This window comes from Schistocerca serialis, chromosome 6, assembly GCF_023864345.2.
Source record: "Schistocerca serialis cubense isolate TAMUIC-IGC-003099 chromosome 6, iqSchSeri2.2, whole genome shotgun sequence".
Lineage (NCBI taxonomy): Eukaryota > Metazoa > Arthropoda > Insecta > Orthoptera > Acrididae > Schistocerca > Schistocerca serialis.
In genome coordinates, this window is record NC_064643.1 from 340,489,200 (window position 1) to 340,506,208 (window position 17,009).

The following is a 17,009-nucleotide window of genomic DNA, read 5'->3' on the forward strand; positions in this document are numbered from 1 at the left end:
GCGCGACTGCTCGACGACCCTTCTTGAAGACTGGGACTACCTGTGTTTTTTCCAATCATTTGGAACCTTCCGTTCCTCTAGAGACCGGCGGTAAACGGCCGTTAGAAGGGGGGGGGGGGGGCAAGTTGTTTTGCGTACTCTGTGTAGAATCGAATTGGTATCCCGTTAGATCCAGTGGACTTGCCTCTGTTGATTGATTCCAGTTGCTTTTCTATTCCTTGGACACTTATTTCGAAGTCAGCCATTTTTTCGTTTGTGCGAGGATTTAGAGAAGGAACTGCAGTGCGGTCTTCCTCTGTGAAACAGCTTTGGAAAAAGGTGTTTAGTATTTCAGATTTACGCGTGTCATCCTCTGTTTCAATGCCATCATCATCCCGGAGTGTCTGTTTTGAGCCACTTACTGATTTAACGTAAGACCAGAACTTCCTAGGATTTTCTGTCAAGTCGGTATATAGAATTTTACTTTCGAATTCACTGAGATCCATCCCGTTTGACTGAAAAGAAGCAAGGCACGTCTGACCTACTGCGCAAACTGCAAAAACGAGGTTGGTGTCACGGACGCAGATTGTATTAAAAAACCTTTAACTGTGGAAGGAAGCACAGGTCGCTTCGCGGTCTTTAATATTTGTCGCGCGCGCAGGCCTGCTTTGACTTGCTGATGCCCTGCCGCCGCCGCCCCGGCATGCTAATCGCCGTATTCCTTAATTGAAGCCGGCTCCACGAGCCACCTGGCCGTAGAGGGCTTTTCTCCAAACTATTCCCCACTCGACGCTAACGACCTGAATTTCGACGAGCCGCCGTCTAGGGCCGCGCGGAGGTCGCTGCGACTCCGTCCCCCCCCCCCCCCCCCCCGCCCCTTCTCCTTCGCCAGTGCTCGTTTGAGATCACTCCCCCTGCGTAATCTTGATTCAGAACTGGACCCCACTACAGTAACCCAGTGACCTGCATCACTAATACGGCACTTGCTCTCTTACGCCGGCAGAATGTAAATGTTATTTTACTTATCTTTCGGTACAGTGCTCAGAGAAACGCGGCATTATTTTGAACTTTCCCAACGGACAAAATATATGATATTCGCTGATAACATACGATAAGCATGTTTCTTAGATAAGTAGACTACCTACTGCCTAACGTAGAATAATTCCACTACTGGCCATTAAAATTGCTACACCACGAAGATGACGCGCTACAGACGCGAAATTTAACCGACAGGAAGAAGATGCTGTGATATGCAAATGATTAGCTTTTCAGAGCATTCACACAAGTTTGGCGCCGGTGGCGACACCTACAACGTGCTGACATGAGGAAAGTTTCCAACCAATTTCTCATACACAAACAGCAGTTGACCGGCGTTGCCTGGTGAAACGTTCTTGTGATGCCTCATGTAAGGAGGAGAAATGCGCACCATCACGTTTCCGACTTTGATAAAGATCGGATTGTAACCTATCGCGATTGCGGTTTATTGTATCGCGACGTCGCTGCTCGTGTTGGTCGAGATCCAATGACTGTTAGCAGAATATGGAATCGGTGGGTTCAGGAGGGTAATACGGAACGCCGTGCTGGATCCCAACGGCCTCGTATCACTAGCAGTTGAGATGACAGGCATCTCATCCGCATGGCTGTAACGGATCGTGCAGCCACGTCTCGATCCCTGAGTCAACAGATGGGGACGTTTGCAAGACAACAATCTGCACGAATCGTTAGACGACGTTTGCAACAGCATGGACTCTCAGCTCGGAGGCCATTCCTGCGGTTAACCTTGACGCTGCATCACAGACAGGAGCGCCTGCGATGGTGTACTCAACGACGAACCTGGGTGCACGAATGGCAAAACGTCATTTTTTCGGATGAATCCAGGTTCTGTTTACAGCATCATGATGGTTGCATCCGTGTTTGGCGACATCACGATGAACGCACATTGGAAGCGTGTATTCGTCATCGCCATACTGGCGTATCAACCGACGTGATGGTATGGGGTGCCATTGGTTACACGTCTCGGTCACCTCTTGTTCGCATTGACGGCACTTTGAACAGTGGACGTTACATTTCAGATGTATTACGACCCGTGGCTCTACCCTTCATTCGATCCCTGCGAAACCCTACATTTCAGCAGGATAATGCAGGACCGCATGTTGCAGGTCCTGTACGGTCCTTTCTGGATATAGAAAATGTTCGACTGCTGCCCTGGCCAGCACATTCTCCAGATCTCTCACCAATTGAAAACGTCTGGTAAATGGTGGTCGAACAACTGGCTCGTCACAATACGCCAGTTACTACTCTTTATGAACTGTGGTATGGTGTTGAAGCTGCATGGGCAGCTGTACCTGGACACCCCATCCAAGCTCTGTTTCACTCAATGCCCATGCGTATCAAGGCCGTTATTACGGCCAGAGGTGGTTGTTCTCGGTACTGATTTCTCAGAATCTATGCACCCAAAGTGCGTGAAAATGTAATTACACCTCATTTCTAGTATATTTGTCCAATAAATATTCGTTTATCATCTGCATTTCTTCTTGGTGTAGCAATTTTAATGGCCAGTACTGCACAATTACTTCTTACCAAAGATAGATAAAGCATCAAAACCAATCTTAATAAGTCATACATATCATTCCATGATGATGCTACAAACTTTCAGGGATGATGGAGAAGGGTAAATGTATCAAGTTGAGGTAAGGGACCCTAGCTTGGGAAAGCATCGAGTCGAAAGGTATAAGTGAAAATCTGCTCAAGTTCCGCCTTAGCCTCGCGCAGCGCTCGGATTCTGGTCCCTAACTTCCGAAACTTGATCAGGTGTACATAACCCGCGCTGAATACTTCCCAATAAAAACAGCAGCAGATCCCATTTCCCAGACGGAGAACTGAACCGGTACTTCACATTACCTAGGGCCATAATTGAACCACAAACGAAACGGAGACTCATTGATTACTTCACGGGGGTTAACGACTGTATCACGAAAAATTCTATCTGAAACATTTGACATGCAGTAGTATAGAAAAACCATTATATCTATCAGACCAACATCTATTGGGCACGAACGCATTATAGTACAAATTATGAAGCTAATTACTGATGCACCACTGCACAGTATATGGGGTATCCTCAACCACTCCTTAACCTCAAATGATTTCCCTGAGGCCTGCAAACAGAGACCAGTTAAGCCACTTCCTAAAAAGGACGCTTCCAGAGCGCCCTCTCATTAACGATCCATATTCATCCTTCCTGCACTGTCCAAGGCCTTAGAGCAGTAGTCCACGACGAGCTAACAAACTACCTATTTACAAACATCCTACGACACAGATACCAATCAGGTGTCGGTTAACATGGCAAAACAACATTTGCTCAACAAAGATAACGGATAACCTGAAGTTTGCCATGGATGCAGAAGAGGTGACTATCGTGTGCTCCTTAAACTTCAGACTTTTAGCACTGTCAACTTCGACATATTACATGCCAAATTTAGCAGCCTAAATTTCTCGCAATGTGCGGTGGAATAGTTTCGCTCATACCTGACATCTCTCGAGCAATGCATCATGTCCAGCAACATAAGTCACAATGGCGACAGGTAGTACAAGGCGTCCCCCAGTGTTCGGTGTTCAAAATGGTTCAAATCGCTCTGAGCACTATGGGACTTAACTGCTATGGTCATCAGTCCCCTAGAACTTAGAACTACTTAAACCTAACTAACCCAAGGACATCACAAACACCCATGCCCGAGGCAGGATTCGAACCTGCGACTGCAGCGGTCGCGCGGTTGCAGACTGTAGCGCCTAGAACCGCTCGGCCACTACGGCCGGCTGTTCGGTATTATGTCCTTTACTCCAGTCATTGTGTGTCAGTGATGTGCCATCGGTCTTGTTCCAGTCTAAATACCATATGTATGCTGATGACGTTCAGTGTATCTAAGTGCAAAGTATAGAACCTGAAGACAGCTGTCGAGAATCTCAGTATGAATTGTGTGCACTGTCGTATTGGGTGCATGATACAGGTTTAAAGCTCAACCCATCCAAAACTTAATCGGTACCGATTTGTCATTCTAGACTCATTAGCCTGAAATATACAGATTCTCAGTACTATTTAACCACAAATGTGACAAATATCAGCTTCTTTCCCGGAGATTAATAGTAGATGAAAATTTAAATTGGACTCAGCACGTAACTGCAGTCTGCAAGAAGGCATCAGCATCTGCCTTATAAAATATAAAACGCTCTACCCTCTTGACCTGAACAACAAAGTTGAACAAACACTTATGGCACTTCCAATTACTGATTACAGCGATATTATCCTGCAAGGTCTTTTTCAGGAGAGCTCACGACGCCTGAAACTTGTTATGAATGCCTGTGTTCATTATGTTATGACAAAATCCCTGATTATATTTCACCACCAGATCCAAAGCTGTTCTGGCTGCGTGCAGACAAGCGCAGAGATTTCCATACCTTCTGTCTTCTCTACTGTCTTGTAAAAGTACACTGTCCCTCATATCTCTCCTTAGCCTTAACGCTCTTACACTATGTAACCAAAAGTATCCGGACAACCAAAAAACATATATTTTTCGTATTAGGTGCATTATGCTGTCATCTACTGCCAGGTACTCCACACCAGCGACCTCAGTTGTCATTAGACATCGTGAGAGAGCAGAATGGTTTGCTACACTGAACTCACGGACTTTAAGGTGGTCAGGTGATTAGGTGTCACTTATCTCATACGTCTGTACGATAGATTTCCACAATCTTAAACATCTCTAGGACCACTGTTTCCGATGTGGTAGTAAAGTGGAAACGTGAAGGGACACGTACAGCACAAAAGCGTACAGGACGACTTCGTCTGTTGACTGACAGACACCGCCGACAGTTGAAGAGGGTCGTAATGTGTAACAACCAGACATCTATGCAGACCGTCAAAAAGAAATTCCAAACTGCATCAAGGTCCACTGCAGGTACTTTAACAGCTAGGCGGGAGGTGAGGAAACTTGGATTTCATGGTAGAACGGCTGCTTACAAGCCACACATCACGACGGTAAATGCCAAACGACGCCTCGCTTGGTGTAAGTAGCGTAAACATTGGACAACTGAACAGTGGTTAAACGTCGTGTGGAGTGACGAATCACGGTACACAATGTGGCGATCCGATGGCAGGGTGTGGGTATGGCGATATCCGGTGAACGTCATCTACCAGCGTGTGTAGTGCTGCCAACAGTAAAATTCGGAGGCGGTGGTGTTATGGTGTGGTCGTGTTTTTAAAATAAATGGTTCAAATGCTCTGAGCACTATGGGACTTAACATCTGAGGACATCAGTCCCCTAGACTTAGAACTACTTAATCCTAACTAACCTAAGGACATCACTCACATCCATGCCCGAGGCAGGATTCGAACCTGCGACCACAGCAGCAGCGCGGTTTCGGACTGACACACCTGGAACCGCTCGGCCACAGCGTTCGGTGTGTTTTTCATGGAGGGGGCTTGCACCTCTTGTTGTTTTGCGTGGCACTACCACAGCACAGGCCTACATTGATGTTTTAAGCATCTTCTTGCTTCCCGCTGTTGAAGAGCAATTCAGGGATGGCGATTGCATCTTTGAACTCGATCGAGCGCCTGTTCATAATGCGCGGCCTGTGGCGGAGTGGTTACACGATAATAAAATCCCTGCAATGGACAGGCCTGCACAGAGTCCTGGCCTGAATCCTATGGAACACCTTTGGGATGTTTTGGAACGCCGACTTCATGCCAGGCCTCACCGACCGACATTGAGACCTCTACTCAGTGCAGCACCCGGTGAAGAATGGTCTTCCATTCCCCAAGAAACATTCCAGCACCTGATTGAACGTATGCCTGCGAGAGTGGAAGCTGTCATCAAGGCTAAGGGTGGGCCAACACCATATTGAATACGAGCATTGCCGATGGAGGGCGCCACGAACTTGTAAGTCATTTTCAGCCAGGTGTCCGTATACTTTTGATCACACAGTGTATCTGAACAACACGACAGAAACAGTCGTTCCCATCAGAGTAAAATTCTGTCTCACTCCATCGTTCAGGCATTTTCTCGATGTCCTCCTCAGTAGTAGAAATTTGAGTATGGAATAATCTCTCGCATTATGTTAGATAATTTTGAATAACATATCCAGCTTCTGAAAACAGTTAATGACACACCCACTAAAGGAACAATAATGATTACCGTTGTTCCTGTACCCACTTGTTACACTTACAAATTCTTCTTTCCAACCAGATCTTCCTCATCTCCCAATATTCTTACCTGGTGCAGTCTTCTTAAAATCCCTTCCCTAGAACTTGCAGTATCAGAAAAAGTCTATTCTGTACACCTATAAATTAACTGCCAATATTATTATTGTTATTAATATTTTTACTGTTTATTATTATTATTACTGTAGCACCAGTGGAAGTCCAGGTCGTATTAACGTTATTAGTTCACGGTTAAGTATTATTTACTCACATTACCACTATAAAGACTCAAATCATTTTAATACTATTCGTCATATTAAAATTGTTATTTCTTAGGTAACTATGACCTAAAAAGGGTATTGCATGAGTGAAACCTGGTCCGATGTAATAGAAGGCCTGCTGACCCTAATCAGATCAGGTTAATTATATAAATAAAATACCCTCATATAATTCTGCTGATGGACTAATAACGATGCACTTAACGAGATGGCACAAAGACCGCAAATCCTAAGTCTACCGCACAGTAGTAATGAATTTCATTTATCAGCACAAATTTCACAAACTGCTACATTTACAACAGCAGTTCAAAATGGATTCCCCAAGCGTCAATACAGGCTTGGAATCTTCAAAGCGTGTTCTGTCGTACTGGTACCCGTTCTAATCCGGCGTCTTCAATCTCGACAAGTGTCTCACACGAGGACTTTCTACATGGCCCCACACGAAAAAATCAAGTGTGGTGAGACTATGTGAAAGTGATGGGCTCGAAATATGACTTACTTTGCCTATCCATTCTTCAGGGAATGTCTGATCCACGTGTTCATGTACCGTCAGTTCAAAGTGACATGAGGTTCCATTATGTTGGAACTACATCCACTGATGAATTGCCTACCCTACAATCTTAGTAACAACAGTACCGGTGCATGTACTCCATTGTCAGAGGTATCAAAATAATTTTTGCTTATAACTTTCCGGACGTGAGTCTCTTACCTCAAATTGATACATTTACCCTTCTCAATCATCCCTGAATGTTTGCAACACCACCATGGAATCGCCCGGTAGAACAGGCAAGACGTATTATATAAGTAAAAGCCTCTATGGGAAACCACATCAAGCCAACCAGAAAACGGCACGAATTACTTCCCTTTCTTTCATTCGTTGTACCCAACCAAGGAAGGCGTTTCAACTTATTTCACACTTTTTTTCTTATTTTCCTGCAACTATCTCTTCATTCGTTCGCTGCGTTTCTTTTTACATTCTTATGTCCATCGCAAATTTGCTCGGATAGGCTTCTCAGCAAATTTGTGTTAGTGAATTATGATTCTAAGTTACATTCTATTTTGAATGATTTCTTCAAGAATGTGAATTGTTTTAGGTTTTCATTATTTTCTCATCGATAAGATTAAACATAAAATTTTCTTTGCGAGCCTGTTGGTGTCCGTTCAGCGTCTGTAGGTGACTGTAATCTCCGTTTCCCATTTTATTTGTAACACGGTAGATACCCTGTGATTCCCTTTTCATATTCCGTTTTCATATTTTGATCCTTTTTCTGAGAAATTTTCAGTCTTGTTTAATGATTTTTTATTTAGGATCTCCCGCCAGTTATAGTGGAGGCGTAAAGATCTTCTGTTTTGACATGTGTACTACGACGACGTGGTTTTCCCTTTTGTGCAAAGATTGTATATGTTTCAGTTTACTTGTATGCTGTTTGTGGTTTGGAAATACTTTCTTTGTTAGCTGCCGGATTTAGGATCTCCATTTCAGTGATTTTTCTTAGGTACTGAAGTTTTTCTGCTTGGGAGACTTCACCAGGCTCCTTCTGCATAGAGCGTCTTCTCGCATGAAATTTGTAGTTGTGCTGCTTTTTGTATCTCGTGGAATTTGACTACAAATTGGGTTATTTCTGGTATGTTGTTGGAAACACTTACAATTATCTAATGATGATAGGATTGCAACGATCTACTATTTTCTCTAATCTACTGCATAATAGCAGAGAATTAAAGAGTTAGAGGGTAGCCAAAACTAAACTGGTTCGTAAAATATTTATACCAAGAATGCAGAATGACTTAAGGGAAGACGTGTGCAAATCAGACTAAAAATTTTATTTTTCCATTTTATTTATATTCAGAAGGAAATTTATTCGCGACTGTTTCCCAAAGCTTCATTTTCTAAATCGCATGGGAAATGGTGAAAAAATACGCGTTTTCGATGTCTTCCGGCCAAGCGGTCTTTCACAACTGTCTCTGGAATAAAAATTTCTGCGACGACGAGAAATGTGTAATTAATGTTATGAAGTCTACATTTGAGTTCCTGGCAAATCCTGACCTCCTAAGGAAGTATGATCGTCCCAAAACTCAGAAGTCAAAATCCAAACGAGTATCTGAATGCGCTTGTCTGAAAAATTTGCCCCATGACATTTCTATCATCTACAGTTGTAAAAATTGCAGCATAAGATGCTGTAATTGCTTTTAATGATGGTAGCAGGGAGACTGAAGGTGTTACAGCATTTGGGCTTCAGGGCTGGTGCATTCAGTCTAATAATTCCTGAGAAAACTGACCGTTGTAAAGGGACTAGAGCTGAAATGTCTATTCAGGACATAGCAAAGGAAACAAGAGAGAAAAAAAGAAGTTACTAGTCTTTAGGACAAAGAAGATCCTGAGCACAGATCTGGAACATTCTGAGAAAAAATAAAAGTTTAATCTTTAAATTCATTTTCCTGGAAACTACACTTCGTGACACTTGTGTACCTTTTCCTCAGGACGTCTCTGAAGTAGTGCCTTGATATTTCGCCCATGCGATTCTCACAGTACAGCAGACAAACAAACAGAGCTAACTTTTCAAATGTTTTTTTTTTAGTGTGAAATGTTGATAAAGGTGCTGGAATTCCTATACAGATTCATACCAAAAAGACACAGGACATTATAAAATCTTTTTTATACGGGATGAAGTTGCTTTCGTATAATTGTTTGTGTGGGTGTAGAAACAACAAACTTCAACTTTGGCAGTGTTGTTTTAATAGATTACGGAGAAAAGAAACATTAATAATCATAGCTGTATTAAAATTGATGTTTCTTACTATTTTCTAAATTCGATGAAAAATGATGAAGTAGCGCGGAATGGCCTCGAGGTTAGAGGTGCCATGTAACAGGTTGCGCGGCACCTCCCGCCGGAGGTTTGAGCCCTCCCTCCGGCATGGGTGTGTGTTGTTCTTAGTGTAAGTCCAGGGACCGATGACCTTAGCAGTTTGGTCCCTTAGGAATTCACACACATTTGAGCATGTTTTGAAAAAATGTTGAAAACTGAATTTAAAGTTGCCTTATACTACTCCAGATTTAGCCTGATGTGCCCTAGGCAGAAAACCACGGTCGAAAACCTAAATAAACCGAATAACTTGTAAAAAAATAGATAAATTGGTCACCTGTGTTTAGCCGTCTGAGAACTCGGTTTGTACTTGTCATACAGTCGATTTGTACTTGTCAGTTCCAGTCCAAGTCAAACCTACCACCAATGACAACTATCCCCAAATGCCTGTGTCCGTTCGAAGTTTTGGAGCGCCACAAAAGACCAACTAAGACCACAGCCGTGGCAATGAAATATTTAAAAGGCTCGTAATAACAGGGCTCGGCCACATTAGGCACCACCGATATTGAAATCTAACTCGTATAATAATGTAATTACAGCTCATTTCCTGGCGCTTCCTAATAATGCCATTTGTATCTGGTATCCGGCAGCATTCGTTACGGGTTCGTCCTCTTAATCACGAGTCGTACGGACGGCGCCACGGAGGGAAAAATACACTTCGGCCGTAACGATCTGCTAATTATTTGTTAATCAGACTTGTTTACTGCCGCCAGCGACGCAGGCATTTGTCAAAGAGGGTACGATGGATGGCCCTTTTTTCTTCTACGCATAACGAGTCCATGAGATATTCACGTCGCTCGAACGAGAGGTTTCAGTGGTTCCGTATAGCGAAATACATGACAGATGGCCCCTAACCACCTCAAGAATCATTATCGAAAAGAAGTATCTCTAATTACGCCGACTAGAGGGCTTCAGTTTAAAGATATAATATGTGGCCTAAAAGTTAGGGACAGTAATGCTGTTTATACTAGGTGCTTTACGAGTTTACGCCGGAAAACGAGTTAGTTCAGACATATTAGGAGCTGCGTTCTACATCTACACTCCGCAAGCCACCTTGCTGTGTATGACGGAGGGTACTTCGTTCACCACTGTCCCTTTGCTCCTTTCCTGTTTAAGTCGCAAATGGTTAGCGGAGAGAACGATTCCGATTAGCCTCCATATGCCCTCGAATCTCTATAGTTTTATCTTCATGGTCTTCTCGCATAAGAGGAAGCAATACTTGGTAAAGTAGTTTCTATAACCAAGATCGCATACATATGTCTTTATTTTCGACAGTCGGTTTCGATAGACTTTGCCGACATCTACTTGACCGTAAAAAAAAAAAAAAAAAAAAAAAAAAAAAAAAAAAAAAAAAAAAAAAAAAAGAAGAAGAAGTTACGAAACGTATTCATTGTGAGCTGGAACTAGGACTGTTGTTATTTTTAAAAAATATCGTGAAAACGATGCAGGTTCAAACTTGGCAAAAACTACTTTGCTAACAATAGAAACTGCACGTTAAGTGTCACAATAAAAGGTGGCCGATGAGTCCGTCTTTCCGTTTCGTCACATATCGGATTTCCTGGAACGCTTCATGTCGACTTACCTTTTTCCTATTTCTGAAAACGCAAGCGAACTCGTAGTTGTAGTGTCAAAATTGCGCGGTGAAGTTAAACGTTGCAGTTTCCGTTAGTAGCGTCTAGGGCCGATTACGTCAGCAGTTCCCGTCATACGTCTCCGCCCAACCGCAAAGACCAATCTTGTCATTTAGATATTTGTTCATCATTTCCAGCAAGTTTTTAACGAATGCCGATGTGAAGAAATAGCACACCAGTTGCGTTAAATATTGTTTTTTGGTGCAACTCTTGTGGTATTTCTTCACATCGCAAATCTTGTTATTCGATTCACAACGCCAACGCCCAGTGCAATCGGACTTTCTCTTTTGTGCCACCTGTACTTGCTTGACACAGTCAATGAGAAAGACAGGGGCCTCGCGGGATTAGCAGAGCGGTCTCAGGCGCTGCAGTCATGGACTGTGGGACTGGTCTCAACGGAGGTTTGAGTCCTCCCTCGGGCATGGGTGTGTGTGTTTGCCCTTACGATAATTTAGGTTAAGTAGTGTGTAAGCTTAGGGACTGATGACCCTAGCAGTTAAGTCCCATAAGATTTCACTCACATTTGAACATTTTTGAGAAAGACTGGACGTAATGAAAGATGAAAACGTAGTAAGACTCCTTCACACAGTGAAAGTAAAATTATTTTCTACTACAGTTTCAAATGACCAACTCCAAATATTTACTGAAAACTGCGATAAACCTATAACATAAAATATCTGCCCTCGATATTGTGATTTAGAAATCGATACTTTGCTGGAAACTACAGCTGATGTTATCTATAATTTTCAAGAAATAATATCGATGTGTCGACGTATCGACATTTTGTTGCCAGCCCCAGTTGGAACCTCAAGCCAAGTTGTCACGTTAGTGGATAAACGTAGCACATTACACCAAGGTTTGTCAGAACTGAAACATTGTGCGCATGACCATGACTGCATATATAGCGCTCTTAGATGATTGTGTCACGTCTAAAAAATCACAGTGTACAGTAATCAGCACATTAGCACATCTGTTTATGTTAACTTGACATGTTCCACTCATTGGCGATCCGCCTTAGATGGCGCATATGGTACGCTAAGGTGGATCTTCAGTGAATGGAACATGGCAAGCCAACGTAAACAGATGTGCGTTTTCCTGTATATTGTGATTTTTAAGACTTAACAATTATCTGTGAGCGCTACACATACGTTCAACGACATGAACAAAAGGTGCTTTTTGATTGTAAATGTTTTATTTCTGTCAAACCTAGGTGTAATGTGCTAAATTTTTTTCACTAACAAGACCACTCGGAATGAGGTTCAAACTCACAATGAACACGTTTTGTAACAAAACTGTTTGAAGCCCAGAGGATGACAGAAAAGGCTGTCAAAACCGGCTGTTGAAAATAAAAAGTGCAGCGATCTTGGTTGTAGAAAGATTTTACCACGTAAAACAGATTTTTCTTCTCATTTCTCAACAAGAGAAAATTAAGTCTGGAAGCAATACATTTGTCGGCTCTTCTGGCAACGTGTGCACTAGGAACTTCAACAGTAAACTACTGTGTGATACGTCTCTTGCAGCGTTGCAACTTCAGTTGGTTGATCACCTCCGTGGCGTTTTGGTGCTTACTAAATGATCCCGTTACGAAACGCGCGATCTTCTTTGCACTTTCTCTATTTCAATCAATCATATCTGTTACGGTTACCGTGCTAACGAGCAACATTAGAGTATTGCTCCAACGAGAGTTTTGTAAGCTACCTCCTTGGTTGACGGACTACATTTCCAGAGAATTCTTCCAACGAACCTCAATTTTAGAACATGTTTTTTGCTCGCGTATCATGTCATTTCTGGAAACCCAGAATCTACTATGTAGGAATCAACATGGATTCCGGAAACAGCGATCGTGTGAGACCCAACTCGCTTTATTTGTTCATGAGACCCAGAAAATATTAGATACAGGCTCCCAGGTAGATGCTATTTTTCTTGACTTCCGGAAGGCGTTCGATACAGTTCCGCACTGTCGCCTGATAAACAAAGTAAGAGCCTACGGAATATCAGACCAGCTGTGTGGCTGGATTGAAGGGTTTTTAGCAAACAGAACACAGCATGTTGTTATCAATGGAGAGACGTCTACAGACGTTAAAGTAACCTCTGGCGTGCCACAGGGGAGTGTTATGGGACCATTGCTTTTCACAATATATATAAATGACCTAGTAGATAGTGTCGGAAGTTCCATGCGGCTTTTCGCGGATGATGCTGTAGTATACAGAGAAGTTGCAGCATTAGAAAATTGTAGCGAAATGCAGGAAGATCTGCAGCGGATAGGCACTTAGTGCAGGGAGTGGCAACTGACCCTTAACATAGACAAATGTAATGTATTGCGAATACATAGAAAGAAGGATCCTTTATTGTATGATTATATGATAGCGGAACAAACACTGGTAGCAGTTACTTCTGTAAATTATCTGGGAGTATGCGTGCGTAACGATTTGAAGTGGAATGATCATATAAAATTAATTGTTGGTAAGGCGGGTACCAGGTTGAGGTTCATTGGGAGAGTGCTTAGAAAATGTAGTCCATCAACAAAGGAGGTGGCTTACAAAACACTCGTTCGACCTATACTTGAGCATTGCTCATCAGTGTGGGATCCGTACCAGATCGGTCTGACGGAGGAGTTAGAGAAGATCCAAAGAAGAGCGGCGCGTTTCGTCACAGGGTTATTTGGTAACCGTGATAGCGTTACGGAGATGTTTAATAAACTCAAGTGGCAGACTCTGCAAGAGAGGCGCTCTGCATCGCGGTGTAGCTTGCTGTCCAGGTTTCGAGAGGGTGCGTTTCTGGATGAGGTATCGAATATATTGCTTCCCCCTACTTATACCTCCCGAGGAGATCACGAATGTAAAATTAGAGAGATTAGAGCGCGCCCGGAGGCTTTCAGACAGTCGTTCTTCCCGCGAACCATACGCGACTGGAACAGGAAAGGGAGGTAATGACAGTGGCACGTAAAGTGCCCTCCGCCACACACCGTTCGGTGGCTTGCGGAGTATCAATGTAGATGTAGATGTAGAATGAATAATGGTTGAAAATTACAGGTAAATTGGTGAAAGTGATAGTCCATTACCAGATTGCCAATTCGAGCATTAAATAATGCCTCTTCTTCATTTACATCTACCTACACAACACCCCTTACGGTGTGTGACGGTGGATTTTCGTGTATCTCAATCACTTCCATTATTCTTCTTCTTCTCCAGCCGGGAATGGCATGCGAAAAAAAAAAAAAAACTCTGTTAGTAAGCTTTCCTTCGTAGTCTTTTCAAGAAATATGTGCAGCCGGAAGCAAATGGAACGTGTTCTCGCAGAACTTCAACAGTAAGCTACGCCATGGCACACAACACCTCTCTTGTAGAGTCATCCACTGAAGTTGCATGAGCGCTTCCCTGACGCTTTCGCGATTACTCGACTAGTCTTCCACGAAACACGCTGCTCCTCTGTGGATTTTCTCTATTTCCTCTATCAGTTCTACGTGATTATGGTCCCAAACTGAGAAGCAACGATCAGCCTTCAGACGAATGAGAGTTTTGCTAGTTACCTCCTTTATGTGTGGGAGAGTGTCATGGGAAAGTCGAAAAACATGAATTTGCAAACGGTTGAGGATACACATCAAGTATTCCACGAAAGCCCACTCACAAACCTACAACAACCAGTATTAAGGTTCAAATGCTTCAAATGGCTCTGAGCACTATGGGACTTAACTTCCGAAGTCATCAATCCCCTAGAACTTAGAAATACTTAAACCTGACTAACCTAAGGACATCACACACATCCATGCCCGAGGCAGGATTCGAACCTGTGATCGTAGCGGTCGCGCCCAGAACCGCTCGGCCACTCTGGCCGGCCAGTGTTAAGGGAAGAATCTAGGAAAATACTGGTGTTGCTGACTGTTGTCCAAGGAGCACGCATGCCCCCAATAATCGTTACGAACCCAGTTAAAAGTGCTACTGTATTTTGCAACACGAAAGTTACTCGATTGAAGCAGGACTGCAGATGACGCAATGTATCGTCGTAACTGATAGCCTAAAAATAAAACCTAAGTAACGGCCATCGGTACTGTTTTATTGGGAATTCCTGTTCTTATTGGCGGAGACAGACAATGTCGTCGGGCCTTGGCACACAAAAGTGACGGCAGGTGCTCTCGACGCCCCAGTTGAAGCCAGCCAGTTCTTAATAGGTGCAAGTTCCAGACAATCGTCCGCGAATGAGTTGCCGCTATTACGCACGAATGTGCATGCCGATTACATCGGTGGTGGCAATTGATCGCGCTACACGATACAGCACGGTTAGTAATCGCTTGATAATCGGTAATAATTTCGAAGCGACGCGATAAGTGTGCGCCAAACGGTTGCTGCGGGAATTGTATAATGTTTCCTCGAAAGCAATTTCAGCCTGCGCTGGGCCCGTCAATTCTCGTGACTGTTAGTATTTCAGCTATCTCTGGGCGCACTCTCTTAATTTAGGGGTTGGATCATTCAATACCATACCTCACACGAGGGTTGGGATAATTTTAAGGAAAAACACATGGAAGGTGGAGGCACATATTCGTCATTTGTTGTTCCATGGAATACACTTTATTGTTTAGAAACAGTTATTATAATTACAATTTAAAAATCTTTTTAAAAGAATTACAACGGTCACAATAATTTAAGGAACTTAGAACAGGATCAATTAATTTATAACAACTTTTAACAATTTATACCGTTCGCGCGGCTTCCCCCGTCGGAGGTTCGAGTCCTCCCTCGAGCATGGGATGTGTGTGTTGTCCTCAGCGTAAGTTTAAGTTAGATCAATTAGTGCGTAAGCCTAGGGACCGATGACCTCAGCAGTTTGGTCCCATAGGAACTTACCACAAATTTCCAAATTTTTTACACCATTAAGAACAATGTATGAAACCAGGACTACACAGTTCCCAAATACAAGTAAAAAGTCAGACCAGCTAAGTGTGTCTGCAAGCGGGTTCAACAAAATGAGTTCTATTAGTAAAATGAATTACAAATGATTGCCCATAAATAAACTAACAATTGCTAACAATTGCCAAGCATGGATAACACGCTAAACAAGTGGATAACGTCCATCGGAAATACAGAAAGGATAAAAAGTCACGCCGTTGATTACGGCTATTGGAAAGCCCTTAATACAATCCCTTAAGCAATAAAATACACGATCCCTCAAAATAAAAACAAAGCTGGAAATTTAAATGTGACTCCCAGCTGGTACACCAGTAGAAACATTGAGGATAACCCTCAAATAAATATACCGTTCCTCAAAATATAAGATAAGCTGGGAAAGGAATGGAATTTAAATATGACTCCCAACTGGTACACTCCAACAGAAACATTGACAATGGCCATTAAAAAAATATGAAACCTCCCAAATACAAGAGAAGCTAGGAAATACAAAGTATCACAGACAACACGCAACAAGTGGGCAAGTTTTATAAGGAGTGGAGTTAGCTGATGACTCTGGGTAAAAGTAAAAGGTCAACAGTTCATATTACAAGTAAAAGGCCTTAAAACTTAGCACGCTCCAGAGGTAGCAATCAGGGTGCAAGGTTTAAATGAGTAGTTTAGGAGGGAGGAGGAACTTGTGGCTTGCAGAACATGCTTCAAAGCTTATGAGCTTACTGAAATCACAAATTGGATAGATTAAGAGTTCCCGATTAATTGGCGACACTCAGCCGTGGCACGTATCAAACGATCAACTCTACTTAACTCGAGCCAACACGATGCGGCTAGTAGAGGCACGAGATTGAGGGCCAACTTAGACGTGGTGCGACGATGGAAGTGTAGCTGCAGCAGAAGGGAAATACGTCTCTGCTCTGCGCCCAGGAAACAGGACCGCGTCGTCCTCTGGCAAAACTACCCTGCCAACACACATCAGAGGGGAACAGTAATCTGCGCAAATAAGGCTACATACGAGAATGCCTAGGACGTAGCCAATATTAACTTATTGCGGAAGCGACTACACATTCAAGCTACAAGCTTAACACTCCATTAAATTACAAGGTGTACAACTTTGCTTCCGCCGTTATTTCCGCAACATTTGAGGCTTTAATGAAACCAATTTGTTA